Here is a 23,091-nt window from a genome sequence, read left to right as displayed (position 1 = left end):
TGAACCGGGCTAAGAGATTTGCCGAAGTTGTGGGATGTCAAAATGCATCGGTAGGGGAGCGTTCGGCCTTAGAGGGAAGCAACCGCGAAAGCGGGGGTCGACCCTAGGAGGCCTTCCTCCACTAGCAGGTTTCTTCAGAAAACTATTCTGGTGTGGATGGCAAGCAGGCCTATATTTCTTGGTTTCAATAGGACTCCTTACGAGCGTTCTTTCTATCTACTATTATCTAAAAGAGTTTTCTATTTTCGTGCCCTCGGTTCCTTAGTTGTGCTCAGTTTTCCCCAGCTCCTTAGTTTTTCCTCAGTTTTCCCATAGACCTTGTCTGAAACCATCACAGGTGTTGTAACGACCGGTTGCCCGACGGTTGACCGTTATCTTCTGACTAGTGGGGCCACATAGAGCCGGCAAAGACACGTCAGACCATCCATCTTTGTTTGACCGTAAACATCAATGTATCCCTGACCAAAACGCGCACGAGTGGGGCTTCGGTATATCGAATGACAAGTGGGGCCATGACGCTGATACAAGGGGCAATACACGGGTAGGAATAGATTTTTAAACGGAGCTCTACAGCGATGGCACGGAGGAGGTGGCCTGCGGGGTGCCGAGATGAGATCGACGTTCACAAAGAACTGCATGAGGCGAGACCAGACGCATTAGATAGATGTGAACTAGACGCGTTTAACCATGCAAAGAAGAGAAGAAATGGTCGACGACATCGACGACTACCTCAAAACTTTGACTGACCGTGTCCGACACGAACGCGAGCAATGTAGAGAAAACTAGTGTCTCTCCTTTCAGGCGTGTATAGATGGGTGCTAGAAGAGTGTGGTGGCGAAGGGAAAGACCTTGCGGTGGTCTGTGGCGTCCAGCATAGCGGGGCGGCGTGGCTGTGCCCACAGCGGCGTGCATGAATGTTCGGCATTGGCATCAGCATGTACGTTCGGCATTGACCTCGGCGGTATCTCTGGTGTGTCAGTGATCGAATGAGGGGACGGGATTGAGGGTGCATCCCGACGGTGACCTAGCAGTGGCGGCGAGCATAGCCATTCTGACCATGCTGATATCGGCATCGGCATCGTTTGGAGGCTGTGGTGCTCGAATCGGATTTGTTTCTTGTTCGCCAAAATGAATTTGAAACAAGTTTAGTGTTGAAGGTTAGGTAACGAAAGTTTGTAACTAAGCCCAAAATTATACTAGCGCCATGGTGAGGTTCTTTTTGATAGAGCTATACGGTTGGGCAAACTTTTTGACACTTTTTAGATAGGGTTCCTTGTTGTTACACGTATGGCATCATGTATGGCAAATTTGGGGTCATTTGGAGATGTTCGAAAAAATCACTTTGCTTAAACGCATGCCGTTTCGTCTCACTGAAACCAACTTTTCTAACAAGGTGATTTTTTCTACCTTCTCTAAATGACCTCAAATTTCATACAGCTGATCTTCTATACATAGATAGATAGATTGTTTCGTTTTTACATTTTTCAAACTTTTTATTTCCCTTTATAATACCCAATTGATTTTCAGGTTAAAACCTCGAAAAACAGCATCATGTATAGCATCATTTTTGCCCTAAATTTCAAATTTTGTGAAACTTTCCCTTTTAGATATTCCTTGTTGTTATAGGTATGGCATCATGTATGCCAAATTTGGTTAGGTCTCACTGAAACCAGCTTTTCTAACAAGTTAGGTTTTTTCGACCTTCTCAAAAGGGATTTTTTTCTACCTTCTCTAAATGACCTCAAAAATCATACAGACGATCTTCTATACAAAGATAGGTAGATTGTTTCGTTTTTACATTTTTTTGAACTTTTATTTCCCTTTATAATACCCATTTGATTTTCAGGTCAAAACCTCGAAAGTTAACATAAGTAGATGGTGAACCCTTCCAAACTTCAAATACGTAGATAGATAGATTGTTTCGTTTATCATTTTTACCGTGAATAGTAATGGCTACAAGAAATCGGTGATGGTTTATCATTTTTTGCGTGAAAAGTAATGGATACAACAAATCGGTGATGGTTTATCATTTTTTCCGTGAAAATTAATGGCTACAACAAATCGGTGATGGTTTATCATTTTTTGTGTGAAAAGTAAAGAGTTTATAATTTTTAGCGCGTGAAAAATAATACAGAAAACCGCCCTTTAGCATACTTAGAGAGTGGAAGGTAACCGCCGATAGAGAGAGAGAGGGGTTATCGTGCCCGTTAGATCATACGATCAATGGTCGGTGGGCACGATCAGGGCAATGTTGCACGTCTGCGAGAATTTGTGGAGGGAGAGGGCAAAACTGAGTAGTATCAAGAAACCAAGGGCACCTGTGTAATGAACAGACTAAGGGATTCAAATATGAGATTTAAAAAATGCAAAATGAGTGTTTTGTACAATGAAACCCATCTTGGCCTACCTCAAACTATTTGCAATACAAATTAATATACATGAGTGTGAGAATTGTGGCCTCATTTACGCAAAGTATGTTTTGGGGAAAGCTGTTTTGGGAAGGGCTTATTGTGGAAAACCATGCACGTTCATAGCTACTAGGTGATTTGAGAAGCGGAAATTTGTGGTAAAACTTGATTTATCTATGACTTATCTATATTTTGAGAAGTGGCAATTTGTGGTAAAGACTCCATGAGTAAGTGCCACTATTTTTCGGAATTTTTTGCACATTAAATGACTCATTTAACTAGTTTATTCCATTTGTTGACTCTCTGTTGACCAGCCACTTGAGGGTAAAACTGAGCATATTGCACTAGCCAGTATTAGCACTCAAGGGGAAAACTGAGCACACAAAAAATGCCAGTATTAGCACTCAAGGGGAGGCTGCAGGTCGGCCAGTACGTCTCCTACTTCGCCAAGGGTGTCTACAGGTGGCCCTTCTGCACTAGGAGGCTCGGCGGCACTGACTTCAACTGCCTCCTCACGCATGCCGAGAACATCGGCAACACCTTCCCCAAGGTCGGCGCGTCGGTGAACCCTCACTCCTTCCGCGCCAAGCACAAGGCTCTCGGCATGCACCTTCGCAGCTTCCAGCGGGTGGAGATCTCCGGCGGGCGCATGCCTCCGCTCAAGCCCAAGGCTCCCAAGGGGAGCAACAAGTGGAGGCAGAGGCAGATGGGGTAGGCGGAGTCTCGGACACAGGCCGCTCGCTGCCTCCTATTTTGTTGTTAGCTAGGGATTCCTTGTTGTTATATTGTTAGTATGATGGTGCTGTGAAGAACCTCGAACCTGTTACTATGTTTGGCTGCTGTATGCAGCTTATTATCTAGGGAGGGATCCCTATTATCTATCCCTATTCTACTATATGACTGTGAATTTATCGTACATTCCCTGTATATTTGCTTCTAGATTTAACTACATACATATGGACCAGATGGAGTACTAGATTGGGCTCCCTGCTAGATTTGCTGCCATATTGGGCAAACAACGAGGGCCAAAAGGCACAAATAATAATTGAAGAAAGACAGAAATGCAAGCTTCTCTAGATTTGATACTAATTAGGTGAAAAAAGACAGAGAGAAGGAGGCGGAAAGGGTACTCTTAAAAGGGAAAATGCCAATTTGGGCCGAGTGAGACAAAACCCAGCTCCTGCTCACGTGCAACCAAACGCTATCTCGTCCTGTTCCACGCGGTCCCTTTCTACCAGCCCCACGCGACGCGGGCCCACACGACGCGTCCCCACACGTCAGCACGGAACGGTCAACTAAACGGGAATCCTGCCGTCTGAGCTGCTTCTGCGGGTTTCAAACAAGGACTTGGGGAAAACTGAGGAAAAACTAAGGAGTTGGGGAAAACTGAGCACAACTAAGGACCCGAGGGCACATAAATAGAAATCCCTATCTAAAAATAGTCAAGTTATTAATGACTGGACGAAACCCCTGGGAAGAGATCCAGTGGAGACGGGTGGGCCTGTAGCTCAGAGGATTAGAGCACGTGGCTACGAACCACGGTGTCGGGGGTTCGAATCCCTCCTCGCCCACAGCCTTCCAAAGGGGGAAGGGCCTTTACTTTCCTCCTAAGGAAATCATGATCGGGATAGAATCTGTATTCTCTCTTTACCTGGGATGTTACACACAAGCGCTTCACCAGCCACCAGAGGTGGAAGAAACGGTGCTTGGCCCACCAAGATGAAGCCTTTCACCTGCCAACCATGGGGTCTGCGTTGCCCGCTGCTACACCGGCCACCGCCGGCGTAGCAGACGGCCTGATCTCACAGCCGGAAACTGAGAGACCCTGGCCAGGTCATTCAACAGGCCACCGACAACCGCGGTCAGCGGCTAGCCCTTAGACCAGCACACGACGTGCCTTCGCCGGACCCTGCTGGCATGATCACACCACAGTCCGGTTGTCCTTGCGCCACAAGAAGCGGCAGGAGTGCGGGGGGGGGGGGGGGGTACATAGGTAGCTACCGCCCGTCGGGACGTCGTCCCTGCCGGATCCGGGCACAAAGACCACAAATCGATGGCCGCTAGGTCGCAGTAACGCTCCTGCGCGAAGAACAGCGAAGAGCCGTCGCCGCCACCAGCCCACCCACCGCGCCGCTGCACGGGAACACATGCACTGGAACCCTAAGGCTATCCCGTGAGCCGTCGGAACTCAAGTCAGGCAACCAAAAGAGCAAACCGGGCCGCATCGTCGGGCTGCAGAACCGCCGAGCGCCGCGCCGCCAAGGCTCCCACACGTGCGAGGAAGGGCCCCGTCGCCACCGTCTCCCGCGCGGGCTTTGCCCGACGGCGAGACCACCGACATGCCAGGGGAGGAGACTGTGAAGGGGTGGGGTGGGAGGAGGGGACTAGGGTTTGCCTCTCGTGTCGCCGCAACGGAGCGACACGGGAGGAGCTCAACGATTTCCATTACTTGACCATCCAATCAACTTGCTAGCCTAGATGTCATGGGGGCCACTCTCCTAGCTTTAAAAAATCGTGGTGCAAAGCCTTTTATGTGCCAGGTTAGCTGCAAAAACAACTACTTGACCTTGTCATAAGTCTTTTTGTATTTTGTCCTAGAAATCACACCATCTAGATTTTTCAGGAATTCATGGATGGTTCCAAAAGGACAAAAAAACCATCTATGGTACATCATCCAAGCTTTTTGGGAGCGATTCATCCTTGCCAACACATCATAGATTGGCTTGAATAATATTATGTATATCTTGTATTTGGTAAGTCAAAATGATGATCTTAAAACACGCGTAGTTAGATACTAACTCCGTTCTAACGAATAAAGCTTGTATTATTCTTTTTAAAGTGGGACCATATAAAGTTTGACCAAAATTTTATAAAAAAAAATATTAGCATGCAAAATACAAAATTAATATTATTAGATACATCATATTTACATTTGATATCTGTAGAATAACATATTTGTTGATTGATATATCTAAAATTTCGATTGAACTTTACTTGACTCGTCTTTTGGAAAAGAAAAAGGCTTGTCCATTGGAATGCGAGAGTATGCAACAACGCGATACAAGCTTAACCAAAGCGTGATGACCTCACCTTGACTATGAACTACGGGAGAGCGAAAAAGTTGGGGACTCCCCCTATTGATAGACACGGTTGGAAGAAACCACCAGAGAAACTCTTGAAGTTAAATGTAACGATGCTTTCAGTGTTGACACGGGGTCGGGAGGCACGGGAGCGATCCTGCAGGATCATACAGGAAGTTGCATAGCAGCGGGACGTTGGACACTGCAATATGTAGAAGAGGCTTCCACGGCTGAAGCTATTGCACTCCGTAATGGGCTACTTTTAGCTGGCGAAGTTGGATGTAACAAAGTCATCATCAATCTGACTACGCTGAGGTGATTACAACTATGCAGGACGGGGGCAATTCGTTGGGAGTAGCAGCAGCAATATATGAGGAGGCTACTTTCCTGTGTAGAGGTTTTGCCGGTGTTATTTTCTCCCACTGTCCTAGAGAGGCAAATGAGGCAGCTGATAGCTTAGCCAAGCTCATGGAGGTGACCCAAGCTGTTTGCCATGGTGATCCCCTGAGGCTATTAGAGCGGTTATTGCAAATAATGTAACGATTATGTAATGAATTGGCAGCAAGTTTTTTACGCACTCTTTTTTCTACCAAGGTATCTAGGGGATTGGAAGATTTTTAATGAGGTGATTTACTTGCTATATATATATAGTGAAAGTGTTAAATTCTAAAAAAGCGTGATGATGAATTGAGATCTTAGCTGTTCCCTCTCCCTATGAAGATCGAATCGAGTATCACAATAGTATGAATGAGCGGGGATCCACGAGCAAGTGCCGCATACCTTGCCTTGCGAGGAGCCGCTTTGCTTTCGGCACAAAGAACAACTCTTTCTGCTCTCGTCCTCGTCCCAGTAAACAAATCGTGAAATCTTGGCACACGCGTGCCAGCGATCGAGTACTCGGCTACTGGCAGCATAAGAGCAAGTACAACAATGCCTACTCAGCAGGCTATAACCATTGCCATGTCATTAAACTCCTAGGTGGAAGAGAGAGAAAAGAGGAGAGATAGGAGAGCCGGCGCTTGAGGTATCGGCTCTATCACATCTTCCAAAGAAAAAGGTGCTTGCATGCAGCCTTGGCCCAATAATAGCCCTGTATTAAGTAATTTAATTGTAATTAAAGCCCAATTAACAGCCAACTAATAGCCAGCCTATTATATGGGTGGGCTTTTTGTTGACTCTAGAATGATGTGGCATGGCTATATAGCCTGTATTACCTTCTCTTATTAATCTTGCTCTAAAGCAATTTAACTACTCCGAGTGGGCACGCAGGATTTGATTAGCGATCATGGCGTTTTGGGGACACGGTTTGCCACGCAGATCAAGTAAAGCCGAATCTTTTCGTCCGATCGTTCGTCCTGATTAATCCAGGTGTAATTAGCAAAAAAAAAAGATTAATCCAGGTGTAGTCAGAGAACGAACAAAGAACCAAAAAGCGTGCGTGTGTGCGTTTGCGACAGGGTTGTACATGCCCTTAGGCGGAGGAGGAGGCGGCTGTGGCCTGTGGGTACTCCTCGGACTGGGGTTCATTTCCGGTTTGGAGTAACGCTGGCCCTCGGGCCGGACCGACCTTACGCAGCCTGAATCACTTTAGTTCTGGGACAGTAAGGCCCACGTGCCTGGAAATGGGAAAATTACAGCACGACTTGATTTCGTCCATGGCCTGTTGGCCCAAAAGCCCGCAGGAGGCGCAGAGATTGCATCATCCATGGTGAGGCAGGGTGTCGCAGGCGAGGACGTGAGCGGCCGGAGTATGGCCTGAGGCGCGCATGATTGGCAGCCAGCCGAAGCGAGACGGTTCATGTCGTCGTGCGGGAGAGGGAGAGAGGGGAGGGAGGCGAGCGAGCGAGCGAGCAGGGAGGGAGAGATAGGAGGGAGGCGAGCGAGCATGGAGTCAATTTGGTAACGGGGCCCAATCCCCGATCCTCGGTAGTTAATTCACCTATTAGGGAATGATTTTGGTTAGTATTGATCTCCGCGGGGCTTTTATTGGAGGCAAAACCCTCTCCGTCGGTTAAGGTGTGGCTAGGTCTAGGTTACCACTTAACACTATCTACCGATAAACATGAAATCGCCGTTAGACACATGACATGTGGGACCGGGGTATTAGAGAGATATATATAGATACCATAATGGCCTAATCCTACCGTCCTCATATTTTCCCTCCCGTCGCCAGCCGCCATAGCCCCCAAGTCCCAAACACTACTATCTCCCACCCAAATTCCCGACCCCGCCAGCCTCCAACCCCATCATCCTACTGTGCTAGCTAAAGCAAGGATGGGAAACCGGTGGTTATTTGCTCACTCGATGGGGTTCCGGATCGGTTATGTCTTGTTCGGTTTTTGACATACAGGGTATTAAATCTCCCTTAATACCTTTGAATCCACTTGGATTTCCATCTGAGCCGAATATTGGTCTTATGGGTTTTGAAGCGGAATGGTTGCCCACCCCTTACAACTGATATCCCTACTTTTGGTACCCAAGCTTCTTGTTTGTGATAGTTTTGGCCCGAGGAGGAAGAAGACACACGCACACACTAGATACAATGAACACACAGAGTTTCAGCACACGCACTTGTGCTCCTTTTCTCTTGTTCTCACTTGACAAATGCAGCCGATTACATGGGCTTTTAAAGGGAAACATGCACTCACGGGCAAGCCACACACCGGCTTGATCCGATCTCTACGCACCACTACGCCACTAACCACACACACGCGTATCAGCTTGAGTCACTCTCAAGTCTGCAGAACATAACAATGGAACACTACGCACGTCCTCAACTGACTGCATCCGCTTCCGGCTGATGCTGATCTGCCCGCATGACTCGGCGCTTGGACTCCACGGAGCTAACTCTTCCCTGTAGACTAGATCAACGGCACACACACACTTTTGTGCCATTGCTATACATACATGGTGTCATGCGATCGCTCACAACTTGGCACGACTAATCTGCCATACATGCACTCCCTAATCTACATGCTCTTATTCCTAATCAGCTAAACCACTACTGGCTTCTACGTACACGCATGATCACATCTATATGCAAGTACACTGCCGCAGCCTAGCAGTAGGACACAACTAAATGCATGAATCTTAAACATGATGAATAGCTAATCAACAAGGTTAACTCCAACAATCACTCCCTTAACCTTGTTGCCATTTATTCAGTAGCTCCACGCCGACCATCAAAGCAGCGCCGGATGCTCGTCGACATCCGTAATGGCAAGATGCGCCCGCTCCTTCCTTGGCTCGGTGCAGTCGCGGGAGAAATGCCCATAGTCTTGGCAGTTGTAGCAGCGCACCTTGCGGATGTCGAAGGTGTTCTTCTTCTTGCCGCTGTTGCCGGTGCCGTTGCGGTCGCGGGCACGCCACTCCTGCTCCGTGAGGAGGAGCTGGCTGTCACTCCGTTCGCCGCCAGCCTGCGCGCGCCGCCGTGAGCGTTCCTCGAACGCCTTGAGCCTGCCCAACGCCTCCTCGAACGCCATCTTCTCCGGGTCGCAGAACTGCTCGATCCCGGCCACCGCGGGGTACAACCGGTCGGGCGCGGTGTCGAGGAGCTTCTTCACCATGGCGGCATCGTCGAGCGTCGAGCCAAGACTCGCGTACCTTGCCACCATGCCGCTGATCTTGCCGGCGTAGTCGTCGAGCAGCTCCCCCTCCGCCATGTACAGCTTGTCGAACTCGCCACGGAGAGTGGAGAGCCGCGCCGCCTTGACGCGATCAGCGCCGACGAACCTCGTCTTGAGGCTGTCCCACACCTCCTTCGCCGTCTTCTTCGCGGACACCTGCATGAGGATGTCCTCCGACAGCGCGCCGAGGAGCTGCGCCCTTGCCGCCTTGTTCTTGTTCACGTCCACCGCCGCGCCATCCGCAGGGGACACCACCTCCCAAACGCCCGCAGCGTCGAGGTTCGCCTCCACCTTGATATTCCAGACGGTGTAGTTCGTCGACGTGAGCATCGGCATTGGCAGCGACAACGAGCTTCCCCCGGCACCGTACGGAACCAACGCCATGTGGCTCTGATACCAAATGATAGTTTTGGCCCGAGGAGGAAGAAGACACACGCACACACTAGATACAATGAACACACAGAGTTTCAGCACACGCACTTGTGCTCCTTTTCTCTTGTTCTCACTTGACAAATGCAGCCGATTACATGGGCTTTTAAAGGGAAACATGCACTCACGGGCAAGCCACACACCGGCTTGATCCGATCTCTACGCACCACTACGCCACTAACCACACACACGCGTATCAGCTTGAGTCACTCTCAAGTCTGCAGAACATAACAATGGAACACTACGCACGTCCTCAACTGACTGCATCCGCTTCCGGCTGATGCTGATCTGCCCGCATGACTCGGCGCTTGGACTCCACGGAGCTAACTCTTCCCTGTAGACTAGATCAACGGCACACACACACTTTTGTGCCATTGCTATACATACATGGTGTCATGCGATCGCTCACAACTTGGCACGACTAATCTGCCATACATGCACTCCCTAATCTACATGCTCTTATTCCTAATCAGCTAAACCACTACTGGCTTCTACGTACACGCATGATCACATCTATATGCAAGTACACTGCCGCAGCCTAGCAGTAGGACACAACTAAATGCATGAATCTTAAACATGATGAATAGCTAATCAACAAGGTTAACTCCAACAATCTCTCCCTTAACCTTGTTGCCATTTATTCAGTAGCTCCACGCCGACCATCAAAGCAGCGCCGGATGCTCGTCGACATCCGTAATGGCAAGATGCGCCCGCTCCTTCCTTGGCTCGGTGCAGTCGCGGGAGAAATGCCCATAGTCTTGGCAGTTGTAGCAGCGCACCTTGCGGATGTCGAAGGTGTTCTTCTTCTTGCCGCTGTTGCCGGTGCCGTTGCGGTCGCGGGCACGCCACTCCTGCTCCGTGAGGAGGAGCTGGCTGTCACTCCGTTCGCCGCCAGCCTGCGCGCGCCGCCGTGAGCGTTCCTCGAACGCCTTGAGCCTGCCCAACGCCTCCTCGAACGCCATCTTCTCCGGGTCGCAGAACTGCTCGATCCCGGCCACCGCGGGGTACAACCGGTCGGGCGCGGTGTCGAGGAGCTTCTTCACCATGGCGGCATCGTCGAGCGTCGAGCCAAGACTCGCGTACCTTGCCACCATGCCGCTGATCTTGCCGGCGTAGTCGTCGAGCAGCTCCCCCTCCGCCATGTACAGCTTGTCGAACTCGCCACGGAGAGTGGAGAGCCGCGCCGCCTTGACGCGATCAGCGCCGACGAACCTCGTCTTGAGGCTGTCCCACACCTCCTTCGCCGTCTTCTTCGCGGACACCTGCATGAGGATGTCCTCCGACAGCGCGCCGAGGAGCTGCGCCCTTGCCGCCTTGTTCTTGTTCACGTCCACCGCCGCGCCATCCGCAGGGGACACCACCTCCCAAACGCCCGCAGCGTCGAGGTTCGCCTCCACCTTGATATTCCAGACGGTGTAGTTCGTCGACGTGAGCATCGGCATTGGCAGCGACAACGAGCTTCCCCCGGCACCGTACGGAACCAACGCCATGTGGCTCTGATACCAAATGATAGTTTTGGCCCGAGGAGGAAGAAGACACACGCACACACTAGATACAATGAACACACAGAGTTTCAGCACACGCACTTGTGCTCCTTTTCTCTTGTTCTCACTTGACAAATGCAGCCGATTACATGGGCTTTTAAAGGGAAACATGCACTCACGGGCAAGCCACACACCGGCTTGATCCGATCTCTACGCACCACTACGCCACTAACCACACACACGCGTATCAGCTTGAGTCACTCTCAAGTCTGCAGAACATAACAATGGAACACTACGCACGTCCTCAACTGACTGCATCCGCTTCCGGCTGATGCTGATCTGCCCGCATGACTCGGCGCTTGGACTCCACGGAGCTAACTCTTCCCTGTAGACTAGATCAACGGCACACACACACTTTTGTGCCATTGCTATACATACATGGTGTCATGCGATCGCTCACAACTTGGCACGACTAATCTGCCATACATGCACTCCCTAATCTACATGCTCTTATTCCTAATCAGCTAAACCACTACTGGCTTCTACGTACACGCATGATCACATCTATATGCAAGTACACTGCCGCAGCCTAGCAGTAGGACACAACTAAATGCATGAATCTTAAACATGATGAATAGCTAATCAACAAGGTTAACTCCAACAGTTTGCTTTGGTACGTCTGGTCATGCCGTGCTACACTTGCAATGCTGCATTTAGTGTGGCCGGCTACGTGCCAATTGGCAAAAGAGTCATGCGGCTTTGCTTCCCTCGATGTCATGTTCAGGGTGATGTTTGCCGGTTGGTCACTGGTGGCTCGTCCAACTCCCGAACCTTTGCTTGAGAAGCAGCGACAGAGATGTACCGATGTTGGCTTGGCAGTCAGATAAACACAACCCTTATTGACCTTCAGCCTATGAGCGCCTGCCATCTTCTTTTGTTAAGCGAGCAAATCTCAAGATTGCGATGGTCAGTACGGCGACATGCCACTGCCTCACGTACTGCTTTGGCTTGGCTGCAGCTGCATACATTGGAAAGGTTTTGCTGACCGATTGGGAAACGGGATGTGGATAGATAGCCGGCCAGCCGGCAGATGATCGGTGTCATGAGGGCAGACCTGTGCAGCGGCCACTTTTTTTTTTTCTCGAAATTTTAGTAGTCGATCAAAGTGAAGTTATGGACTGACAGTGGTTGCGCCGGATTTTCGAACGTAATGGTTGAGTAGGTCCTGGTCGACAACATTGTTAAACTGTGTTTATGGGCGTCTCCCATGTCGCCACCGAACTAGCTAGGACTCGCATCGTATCACGTCCGTTAACGTTCATCCAACTTGAAGGCCAGTATGGCGCAGACCTACCAGTGCTACCATGTTAAATACGATGGCTATCAAGCCGTCGTACCAAGCTTAAAAATCGCGTCCAATGAAGACACTACGGGAACCCGCCGACGTGCCGACGGCCAGAATCTGTGCCGACGGCCGCCGTCGGCACAGCCTCGCTCGCCGTCAGCCCAGCAAAGTAGCCGTCGGCACAGCCTGGCCGTCGGCACAGAACCACCAGAACCGACGGCCGCCGTCGGCACACTTTGGCCGTCGGCACAAACACGTGTCCGTGCCGACGGCACGTAGCCTAGCCGTCGGCACATGGTCATATGGTGGGGCCACAGACAGCCACCGACAACGGCGTCAGCAGGTGGCAAACGGCGTGATGTGGGCCGACGGCCAGGCCGTCGGCACAGCTTCCCCGCCAAAATTTCCTTCTTCCCGCCCTTATTCGCGCCATTTTTTCGCGCCACTTCCTATGTAGGCCGACGGCCAGGCCGTCGGCACGAGTTCCCGCCATTTTTCCCCCTCCTTCCCTCCCGCCATTCTTCTCGCGCCCATTCTCTCCCCGCCAATTATTCCCGCCCGTTTCAGCCCTCGTCGTCCTATATATAGCCATGTCTTCTCAACACTAACATCACCAACAACATTTCTCTCCTCATCAACTCTCTCATCCAAAAACACCACGATAATCCTCTCGAGCTCACCTGCCGTCGAGATGGCTCCTCGTCGCCGTAGCAACACGGGCTTCATCGGCGTTCGCCGCCGGGCTGCGGGCCATTTCGCGTCCGAAATCTCCGCCGGTGGTGTGCGTGTGTGGCTCGGCACCTTCTACACGAAGGAGGCTGCTGCCCGCGCATACGACGTTGCGGCTTGGAGGTTTGGCCTGGCCGCGCCACGAATTGAACTTCCCGGAGGTCGGTCTCCGACGGAAGCCGAGAGTCTCTCTACCGAGCCGCTACTTCGCTCGGAGGGTGAAGCGCAGCGGTTCGAGAGATGGCCAGCGGCGGATTGATACCACCGAGGCGGACGAGCAGTTCATGGCACAGTGGCGCGCAGACCATCCCGGAGACGTCGCGGCCACGCGCGCATTCCGGGAAGGAGAAGCGGGCGTACGGAGAGAGAGAGGAGGGCGGGAAAGCGGCAGAGGAGGGCCGAATATGACGCGGAGTACGCCAAAGGAGAGGCGTCGACATGGGGGAAAATGATGAACGGTGGTTTTCGTACCTCTCAAGTACCGCTTCGGAGGACACCCCTAGCGAGGACGAAGATTTCGAGAACTCGATTAGTATGTGTGTGTGTCGAGTCCATGTGTCTAACGGGTCATGTGTCGACCCGTTGTTAAGTGCTTTGTTCGTGTGTGGGTTTAGTTTTTTAAGTGTTTTGGTTTGTGTGTTAGTAGTGTAGTTTTTAAGTGCTTTGCTTCGTGTGTGGGTGTAGTTCTTTAAGTGCTTTGGTTTGTGTGTGGTCTAGTTCTTTAAGTGTTTTGGTTTGTGTGTGGGTCTAGTTATTTAAGTGCTTTGTAACGTGTGTGGGTCTCAAGTTCTTAAGTGTATCATTATTGTGTGTCGTCGTAAATCGAGCATCGGAGGGTGGGAATGGTCCCAAAACTCGAGCAGATTATAGACTATAGGGGTAAAATCCAGGATCCGTATGTGGAAACTCCCGGTAAGCCCAACCTATGGTTTCCCATGTACATATGTCCTAAACAAACCAAAGCAAATAAAAAAATCCATTGTTACACCGTCACACGGAGAAAGCTATAGGGGTAGATCTCGCGGGGTCCCCGCCCTAGGGTTTCCGAAGATACAGATCAGCGGAGCGTCGAACCGCTTAAAAACTTGCATATGTCCCTAGCATATGTGCACAAGTGTGATGTAGGGTTTGGCTAACCTTGCATGTACCCGGCGTTGACGATTTTCGCAAACATGGGCCGACACTTGGTGAAAATCCAGGATCCGTATGTGCAAACTCCCCGGTACGGCTAAAATGGAGCCTATTTTATGGTAAAGTAAGCCCAACCTATGGTTTCCCATGTACATATGTCCTAAACAAACCAAAGCAAATAAAAAAATCCATTGTTACACCGTCACACGGAGAAAGCTATAGGGGTAGATCTCGGTGGTCCCCGCCCTAGGGTTTCCGAAGATACAGATCAGCGGAGCGTCGGAACCGCTTAAAAACTTGCATATGTCCCTAGCATATGTGCACAAGTGTGATGTAGGGTTTGGCTAACCTTGCATGTACCCGGCGTTGACGATTTTCGCAGTACATGGGCCAGCGACTTGGTGAAAATCCAGGATCTCGTATGTGCAAACTCCCGGTACGGCTAAAATGGAGCCTATTTTATGGTAAAGTAAGCCCAACCTATGGTTTCCCATGTACATATGTGCTAAACAAACCATAGCAAATAAAAAAATCCATTGTTACACCGTCACACGGAGAAAGCTATAGGGGTAGATCTGCGGGGTCCCCGCCCTAGGGTTTCCGAAGATACGTATCGACCGGAGCGTCGAACCGCTTAAAAACTTGCATATGTCCCTAGCATATGTGCACAAGTGTGATGTAGGGTTTGGCTAACCTTGCATGTACCCGGCGTTGACGATTTTCGCAAACATGGGCCAGCACTTGGTGAAAATCCAGGATCTGTATGTGCAAACTCCTGGTACGGCTAAAATGGAGCCTATTTTATGGTAAAGTAAGCCCAACCTATGGTTTCCCATGTACATATGTCCTAAACAAACCAAAGCAAATAAAAAAATCCATTGTTACACCGTCACACGGAGAAAGCTATAGGGGTAGATCTCGCGGGGTCCCCGCCCTAGGGTTTCCGAAGATACGGATCGACGGAGCGTCTGAACCGCTTAAAAACTTGCATATGTCCCTAGCATATGTGCACAAGTGTGATGTAGGGTTTGGCTAACCTTGCATGTACCCGGCGTTGACGATTTTCGCAGACATGGGCCAGCACTTGGTGAAAATCCAGGATCTGTATGTGCAAACTCCTGGTACGGCTAAGCAAACGGAGCCAAAAAATCGAGCGGAGCCGCGTGGCGTCATTTTATGTGTCCTAGCAACCACTGCAAAAGACGGAACTGGGATACGGCAATTATCTTGGAGAACCCTTCACGAACAGGGCTATCTCGTCCGAGTTCTATGGCTTTTAGGGGAAATGAGTAGGAAACGGCCCGTTTCACCACATAGTTTGTCGAACGAGGCCATATTTGGCACGTGCGTGGGCCTTAGGATGGGAAGCAAGGCCCCGGTCGCGGATTTCCAATCCGAACCACGGCGACGGTTTTTCCATTTTCGGGGTGCCGGAAGGGCTTTTTTGTGAAGCGCCTACATGGTGCGCATTTCGGTATCGCGCGGACCTCCGCGCAGCGGTAGGATACCTCCTACGCACCACCTATCACATGCCATATGCGCGCGGAAGCCATCCGGGAATCCCACCCGCTCCTGCGGTGCTCGCCGAATCCGCTGGAACCGACCGGATTTGAACCGGGCGACACTTTCCTTCGCTCAATAAATGGAGGGAAAAATGGTTTTAGGTCCATGACGCGTCATTTTATGTGCTAAATGTTTTCCGTTTCGCGCGTTGGCGGACGGGTGCAACCGCGCGCCCGTACGGCCATACCGCATGTCCCGGCGGCCCCGTTTTGCGCGAGCTTGGCGAAGCAAACGGAGCCAAAAATCGAGCGGAGCCGCGTGGCGTCATTTTATGTGTCCTAGCAACCACCGCAAAAGACGGAACTGGGATACGGCAATTATCTTGGAGAACCCTTCACGAACGGGGCTATCTCGTCCGGAGTTCTATGGCTTTTAGGGGAAATGAGTAGGAAACGGCCCGTTTCACCACATAGTTTGTTCGAACGAGGCCATATTTGGCACGTGCGTGGGCCTTAGGATGGGAAGCAAGGCCCCTGGTCGCGGATTTCCAATCCGAACCACGGGCGACGGTTTTTCCATTTTCGGGTGCCGAAGGGCTTTTTTTGTGAAGCAGCTACATGGTGCGCATTTAGTATCGCGCGGGACCTCCGCGCAGCGGTAGGATACCTCCTACGCACCACCTATCACATGCCATATGCGCGCGGAAGCCATCTGGGAATCCCACCCGCTTCCTGCGGTGCCTCGCCGAATCCGCTGGAAACTGACCGGATTTGAACTGGGGCGACACTTTCCTTCGCTCAATAAATGGAGGGAAAAATGGTTTTAGGTCCATGACGCGTCATTTTATGTGCTAAATGTTTTCCGTTTCGCGCGTTGGCGGACGGGTGCAACCGCGCGCCCGGTACGGCCATACCGCATGTCCCGGCGGCCCGTTTTGCGCAGCTTGGCGAAGCAAACGGAGCCAAAAAATCGAGCGGAGCCGCGTGGCGTCATTTTATGTGTCCTAGCAACCACCGCAAAAGACGGAACTCGGGATACGGCAATTATCTTGGAGAACCCTTCACGAACAGGGCTATCTCGTCCGGAGTTCTATGGCTTTTAGGGGAAATGAGTAGGAAACGGCCCGTTTCACCACATAGTTTGTCGGAACGAGGCCATATTTGGCACGTGCGTGGGCCTTAGGATGGGAAGCAAGGCCCCGGTCGCGGATTTCCAATCCGAACCACGGCGACGGTTTTTCCATTTTCGGGTGCCGAAGGGCTTTTTTTGTGAAGCGCCTACATGGTGCGCATTTCAGCATCGCGCGGGACCTCCGCGCAGCGGTAGGATACCTCCTACGCACCACCTATCACATGCCATATGCGCGCGGAAGCCATCTCGGGAATCCCACCCGCTCCTCGCGGTGCCCGCCGAATCCGCCGGAAACCGACCGGATTTGAACCGGGGCGACACTTTCCTTCGCTCAATAAATGGAGGGAAAAATGGTTTTAGGTCCATGACGCGTCATTTTATGTGCTAAATGTTTTCCGTTTCGCGCGTTGGCGGACGGGTGCAACCGCGCGCCCGGTACGGCCATACCGCATGTCCCGGCGGCCCCGTTTTGCGCAGCTTGGCGAAGCAAACGGAGCCAAAAATCGAGCGGAGCCGCGTGGCGTCATTTTATGTGTCCTAGCAACCACCGCAAAAGACGGAACCGGGATACGGCAATTATCTTGGAGAACCCTTCACGAACGAGGGCTATCTCGTCCGGAGTTCTATGGCTTTTAGGGGAAATGAGTAGGAAACGGCCCGTTTCACCACATAGTTTGTCGGAACGAGGCCATATTTGGCACGTGCGTGGGCCTTAGGATGGGAAGCAAGGCCCCGGTCGCGGATTTCCAATCCGAACCACGGCGACGGTTTTTCCATTTTCGGGTGCCTGAAGGGCTTTTTTTGTGAAGCAGCCTACATGGTGCGCATTTCGGCATCGCGCGGGACCTCCGCGCAGCGGTAGGATACCTCCTACGCACCACCTATCACATGCCATATGCGCGCGGAAGCCATCCGGGAATCCCACCCGCTTCTGCGGTGCCCCGCCGAATCCGCCGGAAACCGACCGGATTTGAACCGGGGCGACACTTTCCTTCGCTCAATAAATGGAGGGAAAAATGGTTTTAGGTCCATGACGCGTCATTTTATGTGCTAAATGTTTTCCGTTTCGCGCGTTGGCGGACGGGTGCAACCGCGCGCCCGTACGGCCATACCGCATGTCCCGGCGGCCCCGTTTTGCGCAGTTGGCGAAGCAAACGGAGCCAAAAATCGAGCGGAGCCGCGTGGCGTCATTTTATGTGTCCTAGCAACCACCGCAAAAGACGGAACCGGGATACGGCAATTATCTTGGAGAACCCTTCACGAACGGGGCTATCTCGTCCGAGTTCTATGGCTTTTAGGGGAAATGAGTAGGAAACGGCCCGTTTCACCACATAGTTTGTCGGAACGAGGCCATATTTGGCACGTGCGTGGGCCTTAGGATGGGAAGCAAGGCCCCGGTCGCGGATTTCCAATCCGAACCACGGGCGACGGTTTTTCCATTTTCGGGGTGCCGAAAGGGCTTCTTTGTGTGAAGCAGCTACATGGTGCGCATTTCAGTATCGCGTGGGACCTCTCGCGCAGCGGTAGGATACCTCCTACGCACCACCTATCACATGCCATATGAGCGCGGAAGCCATCTGGGAATCCCACCCGCTTCCTGCGGTGCCCCGCCGAATCCGCTGGAACTGACCGGATTTGAACTGGGGCGACACTTTCCTTCGCTCAATAAATGGAGGGAAAAATGGTTTTAGTTCCATGACGCGTCATTTTATGTGCTAAATGTTTTCCGTTTCGCGCGTTGGCGGACGGGTGCAACCGCGCGCCCGGGCACGGCCATACCGCATGTCCCGGCGGCCCGTTTTGCGCAGTTGGCGAAGCAAACGGAGCCAAAAATCGAGCGGAGCCGCGTGGCGTCATTTTATGTGTCCTAGCAACCACCGCAAAAGACGGAACCGGGATACGGCAATTATCTTGGAGAACCCTTCACGAACGGGGCTATCTCGTCCGGAGTTCTATGGCTTTTAGGGGAAATGAGTAGGAAACGGCCCGTTTCACCACATAGTTTGTCGGAACGAGGCCATATTTGGCACGTGCGTGGGCCTTAGGATGGGAAGCAAGGCCCCGGTCGCGGATTTCCAATCCGAACCACGGGCGACGGTTTTTCCATTTTCGGGGTGCCGGAAGGGCTTTTTTGTGAAGCGGCTACATGGTGCGCATTTCGGTATCGCGCGGGACCTCCGCGCAGCGGTAGGATACCTCCTACGCACCACCTATCACATGCCATATGCGCGCGGAAGCCATCTGGGAATCCCACCCGCTTCCTGCGGTGCCCCGCCGAATCCGCTGGAAACTGACCGGATTTGAACTGGGGCGACACTTTCCTTCGCTCAATAAATGGAGGGAAAAATAGTTTTAGGTCCATGACGCGTCATTTTATGTGCTAAATGTTTTCCGTTTCGCGCGTTGGCGGACGGGTGCAACCGCGCGCCCGGTACGGCCATACCGCATGTCCCGGCGGCCCCGTTTTGCGCAGCTTGGCGAAGCAAACGGAGCCAAAAATCGAGCGGAGCCGCGTGGCGTCATTTTATGTGTCCTAGCAACCACCTGCAAAAGACGGGCCGGGATACGGCAATTATCTTGGAGAACCCTTCACGAACAGGGCTATCTCGTCCGGAGTTCTATGGCTTTTAGGGGAAATGAGTAGGAAACGGCCCGTTTCACCACATAGTTTGTCGGAACGAGGCCATATTTGGCACGTGCGTGGGCCTTAGGATGGGATATGCCCACCAGGGGAGCCCCGGTGGGATGTAGTCAAAGGGGTAGATCGCGCGGTCAACAGAATTAGGTTTTCGTCAGAAATCGAGCATTGAAAGGTCGGAATGGCCCCAAAATGTGTGTGTCTCCCTATAATAATACTCCCTCCGTTTCAATATATAATGCCTATAGATTTTCTGCACGGTAATTAGCGCAAGTCATTTTTTAACACAAAACCACCTTATTTTCAGTTAAAAGGAAAAAAAAATGAAAATAAAAAAATGCCTATAGATTTTCAGTTCCCAGATTCTATATTTTATTTGACTGTAGTCCTGCAGAGAAAAAAATATCAGAAAAGATTAAAAGAAAAAAAAAATGAAAAACTACGTGCCGACGGCTGGGCCGTCGCTGCGCACGACTAGGGCAGCTTATGTGGCCGAGCCGGACCAAGTCCGGCTCCATACGCACGCGCCACTCCCCCCGCGCGACCTCGCCCCACGCCGCCGGCCACCGCGCCGCCGCCAGCCCCTCGCCGCCGCCGGCCACCGCCACCGCCGCCGCCGCCGCCCCTCGCCGCCGCCGCCACCGCCGCGCCGCCGCCGCGCCGCCGCCGCCCTCTCCCCCACGCGCCGCGCCGCCGCCCACCCCGCCCGCGCCCCCGTCCCCGACGCCCCCGTCCCCGCGCGCCCGTCCCCGGCAGCCTCCTCCCCGCAGCCCCTCCCCGGCGGCCGCCGTCCCCGGCCGCCCCCTCCCCGCAGCCCCTCCCCGGCGCCCCGTCCCCGGCCGCCCCCTCCCCGGCAGCCCCCCTCCCCGGCGCCCCGTCCCCGCTGCCACCCTCCTCCCGAGCCCGTCCCCGCTGCCGCCCTCCTCACTGTAAGCATTTCCCCCCCCATTTTTTCCTTTTTTTTTATTTCTATTTGTTGTAGATGATTTAGTTGTAAATAGAGCAAATAGAAAAATTGCAAAGTGCAAATAGAAATGATTTTGTTGTTGTTTTACTTTTTGTCGTTGAAATAGAAATAGTTGGAAAACAAAATATAGTTGGAAATATAGTTGGAAACTAATTTTGTTGTTGTTTTAACTAGGCCCCGCCATGACTGCTCTACGTCGTGACCGCTCCGTCGTGAGCTGCCCGTCGTGACCACGACCGCTCCGTCGTGACCGCCGTGTCGTCGTGACCGCGATTCTCTCCCACCGCCGAGGGTGAGCTAAAACTCCACCTCCCCTCCGCATTTTTTTACATCACTAGATTCATTTTTGAAGTAAAGTTGCGTAACCTAGGAGTCACTTCCCGTCCGCGAGCGTTACGCGGATAAATATGCATTAGTGGTCGGCATATTTTCAACCGTAACGCTTGCGGCATTTACGGACAGGTCGGGCGGATGCGTAGTTGTCTACGTTTTCCATGTTCTACTCCGGTCCGAGTCGGGATTTCGGCGGCGCCTCCCCGTTGTTCTCCGGATGCACATCCTCTCGGTTTTTTGCCGAGACGTGTATCGGGAGAGCAGCGGGGAGGTGCTGCCGAAATTCCGACTTGGACCGGGGTAGAGCATGGAGAACGTAGCCAACTACGGATCCGGCGGCTGCTAGGAGCCCACCTAGTAGAGATGTAGGTTGATGCATGCGTTTCGCCCGGTAAAATAAATAAAAATATGATGCATTTAATTTCATGGTACTATTTGTTGTTTGTCTCCCAATCAAGCAGAGGATGGCTGATAATGGGTGGATGTACAAATGGCCATGCTAGTTCGACTGAAATGACAGAAGAGTGGGTATGGAAGACCAATTTATTAGTGAAGGAGTTAGCGCGTGGTTCAAAGTCGGGCGTTCGTCCAAGTTGCCCTTGCGCTCGTTGCAAGAGGCGTCATCGTCACGGAAAGGATGATATGACTAAACATCTTTGGTTGAATGGGTATATGCTCGATTACGTCACGTGTGTCGACTTTGCTCGGCACGAACGTGACGGAGGTGAGGTGATGAGGCAGCGAATCGATGGCAATGAGGACGATGGGATTAGATACTTGCTAGATGATCTCCACGATGCCTACATGCCGAATCGCCGAACAGGAGGAACCGCCGTAACCGGAGGGACCGCCGTAACCGGAGGAACCGCCGTAACCGGAGGAACCCGAGCCTACCGCAAAGGCCTTCTATGATATGATGGCTGCGGCTAAGAGGCCTCTATACGAGGGTGCAAAAATTTCTCAGCTCGATGCCATCGCGCAAGTACTAGCCGACAAGGCCCAGCTTCGACAAAGACCCGTGCATGCTTTGAAAAAATCTGGCAACGATTGGTAACATGTTGCCCGAAGGCCATTGTCCGCCTAAAACCATGTATGCAAGCAAAGAAAATGTTGAAAGCGCTCAGCATGGATTATGTGAAGTATGATTGTTGTCCCAAAAACTGTCTTTTGTTTTGGAAAGAGTTTGCGGATGACAAATATTGTAGCAAGTGTGGGTCCTCTAGGTATCATGAGATAACCGAGCTAATGGTGAGAAGGTGCAGACAAAAGTCGCCGTGAAGATTCTTCGTTATCTCCCGTTCATAAAAAGAATCCAACGGCTTTACATGTCCGAGGAGTCAGCCAAACAGATGACGTGGCATAAGAACGGGTTGAGATTCAAGGACGAGGAGGGACGACTAAACATGGGGCACCCATCCGATGGTAAAGCATGGCGTAACTTCGATGCAAAACACCCCGATAAGGCAAATGATGCTCGGAATGTCGAATTGCGATAGCAACCGATGGATTCAATCCATATGGTATGTCAGCATCCGCGTACAGCTGTTGGCCCGTGTTTGTTATTCCGCTCAATCTCCCTCCCGGAGTCCTTATGCAAAGGAAGACCATATTCCCGTCGATGATCATTCCAGGGCTCCGATTACCCGGGGAAGAATTTGAGTGTATTCATGCAACCGCTTGTGGATGATTTGCACCACTCTTGGCACCATGGGACCTTGACATACGACCGAGCAACGAAGACAAACTTTGTCATGAAAGTTTGGTTCCAATATTCCATGCACGACCTACCTGGGTACGCTCTATTTTGCGGGCATTGTACGACTGGTAGGTTTCCATGCCCAAGGTGTGTGCACCGATTGGAGTTCATTTGGCTGAATGCGGGTCGCAAATATGTCGCATTTGACAAACATCGAAAGTACCTCAAAAGAGGGCATCGGTTCGGAGGAGACAAAAAGAACTTCACAAAGGGCAAAGTTGTGCGTGAAGAAGAAACGATACCAAAGTTCAATGGTGAAACCGTTGATGGTGAGCTACGTGCTCTCCAGCGTAGTAAAGAACCCGGCAAAACATATGTGGGATATGGTGAGACACACAACTGGACTCACGTGCCAGGCTTAACGCAGCTCGAGTATTACAAGGATCTCGAACTTCCCCATAACATCGATATGATGCACACCGAAAAGAATGTGGGGGAGTCCGTTTTTAACACCGTCCTGAACATTCCTGACAAGACAAAGGATAATGTCAAGGCTAGAGTCGATGTTGAGAATCCGTGTGACGAGCAAAG

The 23,091-nt window shown here is 51.7% G+C and overlaps 1 non-coding gene across 1 annotated transcript; it reads left to right on the top strand.

Annotated features, from left to right (window-relative positions):
• The first annotated feature begins 3,901 nt into the window (after positions 1–3,901).
• Positions 3,902–3,979, top strand: TRNAR-ACG. The gene has a single exon. It is a non-coding gene; the product is annotated as a tRNA-Arg (tRNA).
• Positions 3,980–23,091: the final 19,112 nt, after the last annotated feature.

This window comes from Lolium rigidum, chromosome 2 (genome assembly GCF_022539505.1).
Source record: "Lolium rigidum isolate FL_2022 chromosome 2, APGP_CSIRO_Lrig_0.1, whole genome shotgun sequence".
NCBI classification, from domain to species: domain Eukaryota; kingdom Viridiplantae; phylum Streptophyta; class Magnoliopsida; order Poales; family Poaceae; genus Lolium; species Lolium rigidum.
Note: the sequence above shows the minus strand (reverse complement) of the source record. Positions and strands in the feature narration are given on the sequence as shown.